The sequence below is a fragment of the Delphinus delphis genome, chromosome 1, assembly GCF_949987515.2.
Source record: "Delphinus delphis chromosome 1, mDelDel1.2, whole genome shotgun sequence".
NCBI lineage: Eukaryota > Metazoa > Chordata > Mammalia > Artiodactyla > Delphinidae > Delphinus > Delphinus delphis.
Window position 1 is genome coordinate 113341778 of NC_082683.1, and position 12960 is coordinate 113354737.

Below are 12960 nucleotides of genomic sequence, written 5' to 3' on the forward strand. Positions count from 1 at the left end.
CATTGGGGATGTGGGGAGTTGACACTTTTCACTCAGAGCTTTGTTCTTTGCCCGCAGCTTCTTAGTTAGGCAACTGACAGTTGACATTTATTGAAAATGAGAAAGGAAATTTGAGTCACTGAAGAGGGTAGGAAGAGGAGACAACCAGTATATCCAGGAAGGCCTAGCCCAGCCTTGCTATACAAGCACGACTTCTGTGCCTGACCACAGGCTGGCATCGACGAGCAAAGCTATTTGGGGCAGAGCTGTTGATCCAGGAAAGTGGCAAAGCGTGGGTGGATGATGTGTGTGAAAACACAGAGTGGGGACTGCCCAACGCGATGCCAGGCGGGTCCTAAAGTGATGCTGTTTGTTCATTTAGTCTATAATTATTATTGAGTGCCTACTGTGGTGCTGGGAGCTCAGTGCTTATTATGATTCAACAAAGAAGATAGTGGAGCACAGAGATGATAAAGTTCAATTCCAACCCTCAAGGGGCTGACAGTTTTCAGGGAGAAACTCAAACGACCCTATTAGAAAAAGGAAATTGCAGTTGTGAGCGTAGAAGCAACCTCCATTGGCCTGAACACTCAGAGAAGTTTTCAGAAGTAAAGAATGTGAAGGCAGTTGACAGGTCACCACAAGTTTGCTAGTAAGAAACAGTTTGAAGAATGTGCTCCTGGCAAGAAAATAGCACGCAGAGACACAGAAGGGCAAACAGCTCAGAATGTTCAGGAAGGCAGAGGAAGTCTCTGTTACCAGAAGTGACAAAGAGCCTTGACATGCTTTGGAAAGAGTTTTGGTTTTGTTTTGGCCTGTCAGCCTGGCTCTCTGCCGGGGTCATTTCTCCAGAACTAACCTCTTAGCCAATGATCAGCAAATGTGGTCACAGTTTCCTTATTTACAGGCCTGTCTGGATAGCATTTTTCTTCTCTGTGTCATCTGCAGCTGAGCAGGTAGCCAGACATGAGGCCCCTGCTCAGGGGCTTAGGCCTCTGCTGGGCCTCCCGGCTTCTGGGCTGCATTTGCCTCCTGAAGGGTAAGTGGTTCAGGATCCCTGGGAATGCATGGCAACGGAGTGGAGCCAGGATACAGGGTCCTGACCATCCGGAAGGCTGTTTAAGCTGCCAGGGCCTAGGAAGCTGAGCCAGAGTGGGCAGCTGAGACAATATGATCCACTCTGACAATCCCTCACTACTGCACCCACCATGTTTCATCTCAGTCACTCTGATTCCCACCCTGTCTTCCAAAAGACTCTCTTCCCAGCAGCAATCTTCTCAGAAGGCTGGCAAATGGAAGGGTGCCTCCTTTTCTTTCCTACTTTTGGGGAATAACAATTGCTCTGTACACAGAATTCTGAATCCACTCTGTTATTCAGCCTTTCTGAAAAAACTGCCCAAATAGCTATTGTGGGGTTCTGGACCCCCTTCAGATCTAGGATTTAAGGAAGAAATGAGCTTCCACCTTAGAACGGAAATCTGCCATCAGGCTGCCACAAAATTGGAGAAATACTTATAAATCATACATCTCATAAAGCATGTTTATGACACCAAATTTTTTTGTTTTGGAAAATAGTTATTTTTTCTTTAAAAAGTGTTATTTACTTAAACATGTAGTGGTTTCCTAACAAATTACCACAAACTATGTGAATTAAAATAGCCCCCCCCCCCCCACATTTGTTATCTCTCAGTTCTGTAGGTGAGAAGTTTGACACATCTCGGCAAGTTCTCCCAAAGCTGAAATCAATGTTTCAGCAGACAGCATTCTCATCTGGAGCTTTGGGTCCTTCTCTAAGCTCATTCTTACTGTTGGAAGAATTCAGCTCCTTGTGGTTATAGGTCTTGCTACGTGTTAGCCAGAGATGACGTTCAGCTCCTAGAGGTCATGCTCAAGTCCTTCCCCAGGGACCCCTCCATTGGAGCAAATGAAGAACCTCTCATGCTTTTGAGCTCTCTGTTCCTCTTTTTCCACCCTCTGGAGAAAACTCTTGTTTTTGAAGGGCTCATGTGATAAGGTTAGGCCCTCCTGATCATCTCCCTTCCTTAAAGCTACATAATCTAATCAAGAAGTAAAATCGATCATGTTCACAGTTGTGGGGATTAGAGTGAGAAGTCTTGGGAGCCAATTTAGAAATATATATATATATATATATGATTTATATTTATATTTGTAGTTATGTTACATTAAATATTTAATTTTTTTCTACACAAGAACTACAGAAGCATGCAGAATATCCTTCCCATCTTCTCTCTGCCACTCTCCCCGCAGCTGCACCCATATGCTCAGGTAGCTGGTACCTGACAGTGGCTGGGAAGGTCGGCTGCTCTCAACACAATACAACGAATGTCTTCTTGAAGTCAGTAACTTGTTGAACATAAAGGTTCTGATGGCACCACAACTCCTTCCTGTGCAACAGGATATGCAGATGCACAGCTCCCTGGATTTGAACCCTCCATCTGATGCTGTCCCCTGGTCTCTGGGGAGGAGCCCCTGAGAGGGGTGCTTGGTGGAGAAGAAAGGGCACTGGCTGGGGAATTGGGAACACCGGTTATATCTATGGTCTTTGTCAAGTAATAATAACAGTAATAGCTTTATTGAATATTGTTTGGACCAGACTCTGTGCTCAAAGATTTATAAAGAGTTTTATTTTAGAAAAGCGGCTTTGGCAGCCATGCCAAACATGCAGGTGCTGTTTACATGACATAAGAACTGATGAATAGCTAAGTGTGAAGAGTTATGGGCCTGGGGCCTGTGAGAGTCTCTATTTCCAGGAGAGCCTGGGGATGCAACCAGCAATTGCTCTACGTTGCTCTAATGGCGTATAGAACGGGGCCAGTGGAGGATAATTTGCATCAGAAATTTGTAGGCAACTTTTGGCTGCATGGGAGGTCCAGAGACTCTTAGAGGTCTTAGGGAAGTTTGCTAAAGTGTCTACAGTGAAGGAGAGTCTGGGGGCACGAATAGGATTGCCTGTTGTATCGCAATTTGGACAGACTCTAGAGCAGTTTCTTGTAAGGGGCCACATTCAAGGTGGGCTGATTTGTGAGTAACAGCAGAAATGGGCTTACGTAAAATGTGTAAAGACATTATACATCGCTTCTAGAACCCCAAAAAGCCTAAAAGATTCTGGGCTTGTTTTAATGTCATGAGTACTGAAAGGGTAAATAGTTGTTTCTTGATAGTGCCAAGGATGGAGCTACCCTTGACTCCCCAAATAATTTTTAGAAACTTAACCAAAGTGGAAGGGTCTTGTAATGTGTGTGGGGCAATGGTCCACCTCTTTGTGAGCTCCTTTGTGAGGATCTGTAGGTCCTGAATGAGTGAGTCAGATGATTTAGCAATCTCACTTCTGGGTATATATCCAAAAGCATCGGTATCAGGACCTTGAATAGATATCTGCACTCCTGTGTTCATTGCAGCATTTTCCACAATAACCAAAATATGGAGACAACCCAAGGGTCCATCAACAGGTAAATGGATAAAGGAAATGTGGTATATGCATACACTCACTGGAATATTATTCAGCCTTAAAAAAGGATGAAATCCTACTATTTGTGATAACATGGATGCACCTGTAAGACATTATACTTAGTGAAATAAGCCAGTCACAGAATGACAAACACTGCATGATTTCACTTATAAGGTACCTAAAACATTCACAAAGTATAGAAGAAGACAATAGAATGTTGGTTTTCGGGGGTTGGGGGTAGGAGAATATGAGGAGTTGTTATTCAGTGGGTGTAAAGTTAGACTTACACAAGATGAGTATGTTCCAGAGACCTGCTGTAGAACAGAGTGCCTATAGATAACAAGAAGGTATTGTGTACTGAAAATTTGTTAAGAGGATAGATCTCATCTTTCTTACTTTGCATACACACACGCACACACACACACACACACACACACACATACACTAAAAGGGCACAAGAAAACTTTTAGAGGTGATGTTTGGTAATAAACATTACCTAGATTGTGGTGAAGGTAACACAAGTGTGTACATATGTTCAAACTCATCTATTTGTATTTATTAATTATGTACAGTTTTTAATATCAATTATACCTTAGTAAAGCTGGAGGGGGCAAGTCAAACATCAAAAATGGAGTCAGACTCTCTATTACAGGGAAGGTTAAAACCCCCTGCCCTTTCTTAGCCCAAAGAAGGCTCTGGCTGCTCCTTGGTATGAGCTCTGACAGAAAATCTTCAGCTAAAAGTCATGTATGTAGCCTTCCTGAGTCATGTAAATGCAGCTAAATGCAGCGTCAACAGGGTCCTTCAAGGCTTAGAAAGACTAATCAGAAAGGTACTTTACTCCTGCTTGAGAAAAGGCAAAAGTTAGTTGCTGAGAGGTGGGACAAAGTCTTGGTCTATGGTGGTGGGCACACGAGTGGGTCCTGCTCAGCCTCCATGGTTGTGCCACGCCCGGGGAAGTGGCCCTGCGTGGACCAGAAAGTGATTTCTCAGAGCTCTGGTAATAGCTGTAGTAGTGACTTCTTAGGGAGTTGCCAGTGAGCGTGTCCAAGGAGTTGGCTTTTTCCCGCTGTAGGGAAGGGCTCTGGAGCAGCTGCACGGGGACCTCAGCTTTCACCGCCATGCCCAGGCCTTGGCCTTCAGGGATAGCCTTGTCACCCTTACCCTCCACCATAGACTGCAAGAAATTCATGAGCACCTTCAGACCACCTTTGCTGCTTCACCTCCCTGCTCTTTGTCCTTAGAAGAGAGACCTAGACTCCTAACCCACGTGACTCCGTGGGGTTGCTGTAACACTGCCCACCACAGCCAGAACCTCTTCTGCCTCAAGCCTACTGCTCTCCCACGTCTGCCATGGGCCAAGGGCTGGGGAGCAGTGAAGGCAGAAAGAGCTCTCACTTGGAGGGCGCTGGCCAGACTTACGTGGGAGAGAGGGCACTTCCTGGGTGTGACTCTTGGAAAGGGCAACGCTACTCATGACTCAAGAGTCACTCATGGCTGCAACAGAACTTGTAACCTAATCTGGCTTCTGCACGCCAGAAAGATTCCCTCAGCAGACAGAACATCCCACCTCAGTCAACACATACAACTGGGACAAGCTAGCTTTAATTCCTCTTCCTCGAGACAGTAGTGACCTTAATATACTCAGGATCCCGTGGATACATAATGGAGGGAGCTGGAGCTCAGAGAGGGTAAGTGTGGACTTCTGTGCCCTCCTGTTACTGATATGTGAGCGCCGGGGCCTTGGACCAGCTGAGCCATTTGTGTCATGACTAGTTTGGAGGGACCATTCCCATTCAGCTAATCTCATCCATCTCTTCTCAGTCTATCTCCATGGACCCATGTCAGGGTGTACAGCTTTTACTGAGGGCATGCTCTGCCTGGCAGCATGATGAAAGTACTGATAAAACTGTCTCCTGGACTGGACAAGCAGCAGGAAGTTGTGGGATGTGGACAAGAACAGACATAAGGAAGAGCCTTGAATTTGGAAGGAGGCTGACCTGGATAGCTCAGGTACAAATGGGCACTATGCTGACCCCACTGATGTAGGTCCTGAAGGTGACCCCTTCAGATCATATCGAGGGGAGCTGAAGGGACTGGGATGCTTCAGCCTGAGGAAGCAGTCCACAAGACACCTCCCTCATGAAGTCTTTCCTGATTGCACCAGCCAGAAGTGACCTCTCCCTCCTCTGAACTTCATTTTATCTTTTTTTTCTACATAAAGTTTTCGGGCATTTTAGCCTCGTGATGACACAGCTCCATATTGGGTCTCTACCCATCAATGTGAATGTGATTCCCTAGGGCATGGTTCCCTAGAATCTTTTGAACTTTAGGTCTAGAGACATTTCAGCTCTAAATTTTTAAACCCAACTGTACTGACAGTTCCCTTTGTGTATCTCAAGTCATCTCACGCTCAATAGGTTCAACATTGAGCACCTAAGCCTGGTCTTCCTTGAGTGTCTCCCACCCTATAGTCAATGATGCATCCATGCTATCATCCTTGACATCTTTTTCTACCTCAAGTCCATAGCCAACCCATCAGTGAGTCTTGCCAATTTTATTTTTTAAATATCTCTTAATGACATTAGATTTACAAATATCTTTTACCTATTTATTTGCTCAAGATTTCTTCTTTTTCCCACTCCCTTATGTCTGTTATTTCTTCAAAGTGTTTATTTTTGCATTATAGGCTTGATTCCTTCCTTAATCCTTTTGAGCAGTTAGTCCACACATGTACCCTGATGTGGAAGTCTCCCCATGAATCAGTTTAGTATTTGCCCCAGCTTGGGTCTTTATAAGCGCCACCTGTTTTTAAGATAGCTTCTGGGCTCTGATTTCTAGCATGTAGTTAGAATTCACATCCACACCCGCACACAATGAAGGCTTGGATTCCAATTTCTCACATCCCTCTCATGGAACAGGGCAGGTTGCAACCTCCATGCTGGTTTCCCATGACAGAAGACAGACATTTTCTTACCCTAATTCACCCAGCCTCTTATCTTTTTGCAGCATCCCTACAAGCTCAAGGCCACGCTTACACTTCACCCCCACTTACAGACGTGTAACATTGGCCTCTAAGGTATATTTCTGGTTCTGATAACCCACTGGGACACCAGAACTTCAAATTCCACTCAGCTCTTCAACACTGAGTTCCCTTTTGTTTCTGAACTTAAGTGGCATAATTAAAACATTTTAATTACATTTAATCAAGTTTTGTGTGTGGTTAGACTGTAAGGAGGAACTCCTGAGTCAGTTCATGTGACTTCTCCTCTGGAGGATTCCAAAGTATTTTTTCCACTCCTGTAATCATTGCTCCCACACCCTCCAACACTTGGGGCTGAGACAGCCATGCTCAAGGCAGAGGCCAGAACCCCGCTGAGAATGTGCAAATCCGTGTTCATCTTTTGACTTCCAAAATAGGCAAGAGCCATATTTTATTGACAGAACAAAAGAGATTTGTGTGCTCCCAAACCAAGATTGTAGACTAAGAGAAGCGAGTTCATTTGGCAAGTCACAAACTAAAAAGATGCCAGGTAGGACATGAGGGCGGTTTTATATATCTTTCTGAAATTAAGTAATCATTAAAAATGCATAAAGGGGGCTTCCCTGGTGGTACAGTGGTTAAGAATCCGTCTGCCAATGCAGGGGACACAGGTTTGAGCCCTGGTCCGGGAAGATCCCACATGCCATGGAGCAACTAAGCCCGTGCACCACAACTCCTGAGTCTGTGCTCTAGAGCCCACGAGCCACAACTACTGAGCCCGCGAGCCACAACTGCTGAAGCCTGCATGCCTAGAGCCCGTGCTCCACAACAAGAGAAGCCACCGTGATGAGAAGCCCACGCACCACAACGAAGAGTAGCCCCTGCTCGCCGCAACTAGAGATAGCCTGCATGCAGCAATGAAGAAATGCAGCCAAAAATAAAATAAATAAATTTATTTAAAACAAAATGCATAAAGGATGAGACTGTAATTAAAACTTAAACAGAATGTGACATGCCATTCCCTCGGGGCTCAACAGAAGAGGCTATGTGGCAGGGGTGAGGAACCAGCCAGGTGATAGGAATTCCAGATAAGATGAGCCGGAATGCAAAAGCAGAAGCAGCTTCGGTCCTACTTCCTTCTTCTTTGGGAGGGTAGTACCGCCTCCTAGGGAGTCATGTTTAGTAAACTGGGCCATGTGTGTTTGTGTGTTTGGGCTTTAAAGGGCCTCGAGAAGTGCTACAAGTTCCCCTTAGCTTGTGTTCCATGTTGGGGAGGTTCAGACGTTCTCGTGGGCTCCTATAGGGGACATGAAGTGCTGAGAGGGGCCATGGGCCAGAAGGTGCCTGAGTTCAGAAATAAGAAAGGTCAGAGTGCAGCGACCTCACTACAGAGGAGGCCGTGGCAGGGACCAAGGACGTCACCAGTGTCGCCCACACTAGCCCAAGACAAGCAGGAACAGACACATCAGCAGCAGATGCAGCAGAAGGTAGAGAGTGAGACCAAAAGACCAGGGCAGATTTCCTTGGCAAAGGCCCACAAGGATCACAGAGAACAGCAAAATAAACTGAGCTCTCTTCCCCACTCTACAGGGACAGGGAGTGAAGGAGGAGCAGTAGGGAAGATGGAAGGTGGAGGCAACAGGAAGGACCTTCCTTGACTCATCCTGTTGTGGAGATCTAGCACTTGGGTTCTCTGGGTATGGTAGCATTTAGGCTACTGGTTCTTTTTCTCACGGGACATTTTCATAGTTTCCTTGGATACCTCTCCTCTCCCATGCTGGGGATCTCACCCACCCTGTCACAGGTGACACTCTCAGAATGACCACCTATATTTTTCTCTATGGTTGCTGGTTTTGGCTGGTCCATTTCCACATGGACCAGCCAAGATTCTCTTTGTTGGGAATCTGTTGCCTCTCCAGATGCCCTTCTTGTCAAAGTTCTTTTAAGGCCCTACTTCTAGTTGATAAAAAGATGTTCATTTGACTCATCAATGCCTTTGCAATTTCTTCCCTATTGGCAGCCTACTACTATAGGCTGTTTCTGAAGCATTTTATCCCTTCAGTTTCTCAGGTATAAGTCAGACACTTGTCCAGTGCATCCCCAAGCTGCAGAGGACACACATCAAGTTCTCAGAATCGTCTCACTGAAGCCCCTATCACCATGTTGAGGTGAGAGGTAGGCACCCATCAGGTTAGAAAGGGACTCAAAGCCGTACAGCTCTCTCCAAATAAAATCTCTTTCTGCTTATCTCCAAATCCTAAACTTTGTATGTCTTCAGTTTGGGTGAGAGAGGGTTAAGATTCTCAAACCAGTTTTCAGAACCTTCTTTAAAAATTCTACCCATGGGAAGTATTTGCCCAAGAAGTTTCATTATACCCTCTGTGCTATGGAGATCGTTAAGGTTCTGGTAATGCATGTGGAGGGCAAGCAGGTGTGATTTCAGCCGTGTGTGGTGACAGTTGGGGGTACGGGTAGTGAAGAGAGTTGATAGACTGGCTTCCTTCCCTTCTCTAAAACTGAGATTCAGTATCACTTTCTCATTATATAATTTTGCAAACTATTTCACGTCTCTAGGCCTCAGTTTCTTTTGCTGTGAAATGCCCTGCCTTCCCAGCTGACTGCTCAGAAACTACATGATAGTGGGTGAGTAACATGCTCTACAAATACAATAATAAGCTTTTGTTCCCTCCTGCCCCAGAGCCTGTGCCCCTTTCCTAGATCCTGGCCGACTAAGTATCCATCACACCAGGATGGTGCAATGTCACCCTGGCGTGCAGGGCCACAGAGGACCTGAAGGTGACCTGGGTAAGCAAGGGCCTCCCCAGGGAGCTGGAACAGAGGAACACTGGGACCAAGCTCTGAGCCTGCCCCTAAGCCAGACTGACTCCAGCCTCACCTGTGTGGTCAACAACCATGTGGACCAGAAAACTACCACCTATAGACCTTGGGGAATTCTCTTGGGATTAAGAGCGTGCCTGGCAAAGTGAGTGTGCCCACCTCTGCGGACATTCATTTCCCAGGAGATTGGGGGTATGGTAGGTTGGTGCTCATCATTGTCAAGAAGTATGATTCCAACCTCCCCAGCCCTTGGGACAGTACCAGATGAGACGGGAATCAGAGATAATAAAGGTTGGCATATGACCCGGGAAATTATGGGAGGAGGTACGACGGCTGTACCAGGCACTGATGTTTATCTCTGCTCTGCTCTAAATCCCACTTGAAGGGCCATTGAGTAGACAAGGAATCATATTTGTAATGAGCAAATAAGGAGAGGCAGGTTTTGACTCATGATATTAGAGGAGAGTTTTCTATAGTCAGTCATCCAAAACTGGAATAGATGCTTTGGGGCACAGTGACCTCATGTCACTGGTGGAGTGTAACTACAGGTAAAATCACTTGGTGGGTAGTTATAAAGCTCAGAATGGGGTCAGACTCCTTAGTGAGTTTTCTTCCAACATGGACATTCTTAGATTCTAGGAAAACTTCTTGGCAAAATGAGATTATTTTGAGCCCTAAAGTCCCAGTTTCTCCAGAACCATCAGCTGGAGTAGAGTGCCTTCTGTTGAGATGATACACCACAGGGAGCATGGCCAGCCCAGGATCCATCACCCCGAAGCTTCTCACACCCTGCTCTGTTTCTGACCCAACAGAGACTACAACTCTAGTCTTATTTCCATTATTGTGGACGATACTGGCAAAAGCTCTTCTGTTCCTCAGCCTCCTTGGGAAGCTGGAAATGGAGCTCACCAAGGAAAATCTCCAGCAGAAGAAGGGAAATTACAAGTGTCCAAGCAGGCTGGACAACTAGGTTGGGACTTTATTTCCTTTTTCATGCTTTGTCAAGTTTTCTGAATCATAAATGAATGCTTTCTATCTTCTGCCAAGTTAAAAAAAAATTTGCTAGCACAAAAATTATCTATTCTTTAAAGATGTGAGGAATTCACATTAGGCTTTGTGAATAGGCTTTGCCTTTTATGTCATCAAAGGAGAAAACACTTATGTAAGTTTTATAATATTTTCTATGTTCATTTTTAAAGTTTATACACACATGTAGATCAATTTTATCAAATCATATTTTTCTAGAAATTGTCCATTTAATAAAGATTTAAAATGGAATAGACATTAATTATGCACTATATTCTCTTAAGAGTTTTTCTTGTTATTATTGTTGTTTGGCTGTTTTAAATATGAGAGGATCTTAGGTGATGTTTCCAGCCCTGAGAGCCACAGAATTCCATTAACCAGTTTATAGCTTTTCTCTTTTAGTCTATTTGCAAAAGCTATTTGGTGGCTCACCTGATGGCAGGTGGTGTATTGAGGGGGTGTCTTCACCCTCCACATCCTCTACTACAATTTGGAAATGACAGAAATAAGGGTAGATGTTTTGGAGGGATTTTTTTTTACTTTTGGAGATTAAATAAAACACTATATATCTGGATCACGGGAGAGATATAGTAATTCCAGTTGAGATCAAGGCAAGTCTTAATCTCACATATGCACGTGACCAAAGAAAGAATGTCAATCAGAAGGATGGTTAATAAGAAATGCGGCGTAAAGGGAGATGAGTGACAGAGGCAAACGAAGTGCTCCAACAGGCTGGCAGGAGAATCCCATGCCCCGGGCAGGTAAGTCCTACCACGGATATGGAGAGCTCAGATGAGAAGGCCACTGGGATCCATTCCGGCAGCATCTGCTTACCTGCCCTGACTCAGGGCTTCCCATGTGGTCCAGTGGTAACTCGGCTTCCAATGTGGCCTATCTTTGGGAAGAGGATGCCCTGGTCAAGCTAACAGGGATATCTAGCCCAGTTAGCAAGTGTACTTCTCACTGTAAATTAATAAATAAGCATTCTGGTTTTGTTTACCAGTGTCTTTTAACATTTATTATCAAGATTTTACATCCCCAAGGCAAAAGGGCAATGGATGAAATGGAGATTCTGGGTTTTGGCTAAGAATCTACATGTCAGACTCTGAACACATGGTGAACACATCAAAGTACAGTTGACCCTTGAACCAGATGAGTTTGAACTGCGCAGGTCCACATATATGCTGATTTTCTTCAACAGATGTGTACAACAGTACTGTATGATCCATGGATGTTTGAACCCGTGGAGGTGGAACTATGAATACAGGGGGCTGATTGTAAAGTTATATGTGAATTTTTGACTGCTCAGGGGGTGGGAGCCCCCTACGTTGTTCAAGAGTCAACTGTAATGCCAAACTGTAGGGCTTTGTCATTCACTCATTCCTTCACTCAATCAACATTTACTGGACTACATAACACACTAGCACACACTGAGAAACATCTTGGAAGACAAATTCACAGCCTTTCTTTGCCATGTGCGTTCCCATTTGGATTTTATGAAGAGTTCATGTAGGCCCAAGGTTTCAGTTCTCAAGCCTGATCATGAATCAGAATCATCTATTGAGTTTTTAAAAAATATAGATGGTGCCCAGTTTCAGGATAGAGTCCAAGTATCTGTTCCTGAAAGCTCTCCAGTTGATCTAATGAACAGCCCAGATTGTAAGCCATTCACGGGGAGTATCCATTTGGATCAATCAGACCACTTTGCCTGTACTATATAGACAGATCTACACATATTGGGGGTTATTTCAATAAAGATCCTGAAGGCATCAATCAATACAAAAGAAAGTGAAAAATAAGCATAAGTACGTTAACTGGTTTAGATGATAAACTTCCTGTTGGTGTATATGTGGCTTTATCTATCTGAAGCACAGCTCTGATCATGTCACTGTCCTGCTAAAAATTTTTAATAGGTAATTTTTTTGATTAGTGTTATAAAGAAACTGATGATACAGAAAAAGAGACCGCAGAAGATAACCATTGTTAACTTCTTAACCTACTAGCTTTTAGACTATTTTATGCCCACATAAACATATTTATATATATTTACAATATAGGATAACACTATGCATGTTCCATAACTCATTTAATATTTCATGGGCAACTTTCCATTCAAATATATAAAGATGTAATTTGTAACTTATTCTCCTTATTACATAAATAGTATTCCTTCATGTGGAGAGAGTATACTTTATTTAATTGGTATACAGTGGTCAAGAGCTTTAGAATCCAACTCCAAGATTTCAATTCCAGCTCTGCCACCTATTAGTTATGTAACCTTGAGTAAGTTCATTGATTTATCAGTGTTGCAGTTTCCTGGGAATAATAATGGTATTTGCATAATAGGACTGCAGTTTATACTTTGAGGCCTCAATACCCACCTGTCTTTAAACTACAGCCCAGAATAAATGTACCCTGTCACACAGCCTTGTGAAAGTACTATGGAGAAAAATACACCATGGAGGAGAGAGGAGAGCACCAGGAAGTGTTTGCGGTTTTATATAGGGAGGTCAGGGTGGGTCTTGCTGAAGAGTTAACACCTGTACAGAGACCTGAAGGAGGTGAGGGGACGAGACATGTGGATACCTAGAGGGAGAGAATTCTAGAGAGCAAAGACCTTGAGGAAGGAGCATGCATGTAGTATTGAAGGAATGGCAAGGAGCCC

General features: G+C 44.3%; 1 long non-coding RNA gene across 1 annotated transcript; it reads left to right on the top strand.

The window, feature by feature from the left end:
• Nucleotides 1-918: 918 nt before the first annotated feature.
• LOC132423116 (uncharacterized) lies at nt 919-7334 on the top strand. The gene is made up of 3 exons (XR_009518929.1): nt 919-1018; nt 5273-5461; nt 7094-7334. It is a non-coding gene; the product is annotated as an uncharacterized lncRNA (long non-coding RNA).
• The last annotated feature ends 5626 nt before the right edge of the window (nt 7335-12960 follow it).